Consider the following 2,742-nt stretch of genomic DNA (forward strand, 5'->3'; position numbering starts at 1 on the left):
CACTTGAGATTCGCGCCCTTCCACAGACGCGATTTCCGTCGACACCGAGAGAGCTGCTGGAGGCGACCGTTTTTCTGGTTGGCCCTTTTTTATGCTCCCGCTTCCGGCGAGATATGTTCGCTCGTCGGCGGCGGCCGGTGTGATGTGCGGTCGGTTCCGGTGCATAAGGTTTGATGGAATGTGCCGTGTAAGACGTTCACGGGTGACAGATTTCTGCTTCCGACGAGCTCGGAAGCAACATTAAATGCCACGGGGTCCTGGCATGGCCTTTTGGTCCGTTTTCTTGTCGCGTGAATAACACGAACCAAATATCCTACCATTTCTACTTCATGTTAGGGGGTTCGTGGCGCAATTATCGCCTTAACTCGTTGCCCTGTCGAAAATGTTGTTATTTTTAGTATAATAACCACAGTTACGATGTTTGCATGTAATTTTCACCTTTCTGCACAAATAAACAACGGCTTCGGATCAAACTTTAGAGAAAAAAACAAACAAACCCCTTTTTCCGTTCTCGCGGGGGTGAAACAACAAATCGAGGGGAGGAAGGACACAATGCAATTGTAATGGCAACTGTTCCGCTACCGATCGCGGGACCGAACTTCGGATGACTTCCGAACAATTGACTTCCACCCTTGAGAACTCCATTCTCTGCCGTTGTCTGTCGATTAGTAAGATTTTTTTTTCGAGAATATCCTTATTATTCCAGAGAGAAAGAGAGAGAGAGACAGAGGTTCGAAGTAGAGCGTGTTGGACGATTAAAATCGGCTCCCTAACCCTTCGATTCGGTACATTGCCGGAAACACCGGGAACTCCCGGGGGCCCGGTGCGAAGGGTGCATATTCGGCACAGGACTTCTCTCGCGTTCCCGTTGCGTGATTTGTTGCACGCACTCGCCAAAGACGGCGTGTCGCTTGACCGTGTCGCCTGGCGCAGGATTACAACGGGCTGTACAGTGTGGTCTGATTTTTGGCGGCAGCCCCAGGCAAGTTCATTACAACAATTTTGAGAGTTTTATTTGTGAACATGTTCCAATTAAGGACTGAATACATAAAACAAGTTTATCAAACTATCAAAAACATTGCAATTTAAGAATGGGAAGGGAATAAAAAATGGGAAGGATATTGGAGTAAAAACGGAAATCCCAACAAAAAGTTTCTCAGTCGATTTGCAAATTGTTTGATTGAAATCTCTTTTTCCAAATCATCTAAATCAGGGGAGACAAAAAACGGTAGCGCACTGTAGTTCTGTAGGACCTGTCAATTAAGGCCAACAAGCAGAGCAGATTGTTACAGTCAGTGTGCGGTATCAACAAAGGAGCAAAAGAAGAGTGCGGCACGCAATAGATAATGCGCTCGCCGCGCATTATCGTGATGTGAAGTGTTGCGTTATTTCGTAGCGTGGGAACCAATCTGGCGGCCACCAAGAAGCCGATCCGGAGGGTTGCCGGAGGGTGCGCACCAAACTGCGCAGGCCAGAAGTGTGCCAGTAATTTAGAAGGCACAAAGGTACATCGTCGCCACTGTGACCGGTTGATCACCAACCCCTCGTCGGAGAGGATGAGTCCGGAACCCTGCCAAACAGTTATCTACTGCACTTGAGAGAGAGAGAGGGAGAGAGCCAGAAAACAATACGCAGGACACGCGCAGTGGAAAGGACCTCACGCAACCGACTAGGGGTACCGCGGGAGTTTTGTTTTTACCGGCCCGGACACGAACAATTGACTTTTAATTATTGTTTACCATTGTGCCAGAGTGCGGAGCCATCGCGGGCGCTGTCGATAATCGTCCATTTGCGCAACGGAGTCCTTCGGAGGGCTCACCGAGGGCAGGATTTATCACTTCCAGCGCACCGAAACAATCGGACTCGCACGCGATAGAGGAAGTTTGTGGGAAAGTAACCATCTTCCGTTTCCGGGCGCTCTAAAAGGTTTTCCACACCGCGCAGTGGTTTCCACATCCGCGTAGTTGGGAAGAAAACGCTTTAATTAATGATCTGTTTGGGATCGCAGAGGGAAAATACGCACGTTGAAGCGCTGAAGTGTATATCACAGAAAACACTCTAAACATGTCCTTAAAGAAATGGACGAAACACGCATCAAAAATCACCATCATCATTCCGCGCTCAATCGTCGCTAGCGCGCTAGCAAGTAGCGTGCTGCCATCTGTTGCTTAGAGGATGAAACTCCCTCATTGAAATGTTTCGATGGATGCAAAACCGTTGTTTTTTCGTAATTTAGTTTTTGGTGGCTCCAAAGGATTAGATTCCATAAAACAATGACTTCGGCTCAATAGAGTTTATCGCCCTACCGCCCTCGGTCGATCGGCCAGTTTAAAATTTACCTAATTTCCTGAAACAGGATCCGTTCACGCGCCATTCAACTCCAAACTGCTCGCCAGAGCCCAACGTCAAAACGTGTTCATTAATCAAACAATCTGATAAGTGATATGAATGTGAAAAAATGTGCCTTTCCCATGCGCTCGGCAGTAAACGCCCCACGGAGCGGGCAGCTGCTGGCCGATGATGGGAGAACATTATTGCACCATGCGCCCGGGCCCGGCGATAGATAAAAATTGAATTACGTTTAATGGTATGCATTTTAAATACCTTCGCGTGTCGGGGCGTAACCCGTTCAAAGTCCGACCTGACCGACCGAGGGTGTTGCTGGTTTGATTTATGAACGGCACCGAAACTTCATCGGATCGCACTGTCCCGCCAGCTGAAGGCGGTTGCCCGAGGAGGGTG

Source organism: Anopheles bellator, chromosome 1 (assembly GCF_943735745.2).
Source record: "Anopheles bellator chromosome 1, idAnoBellAS_SP24_06.2, whole genome shotgun sequence".
Classification (NCBI taxonomy): Eukaryota; Metazoa; Arthropoda; class Insecta; order Diptera; family Culicidae; genus Anopheles; species Anopheles bellator.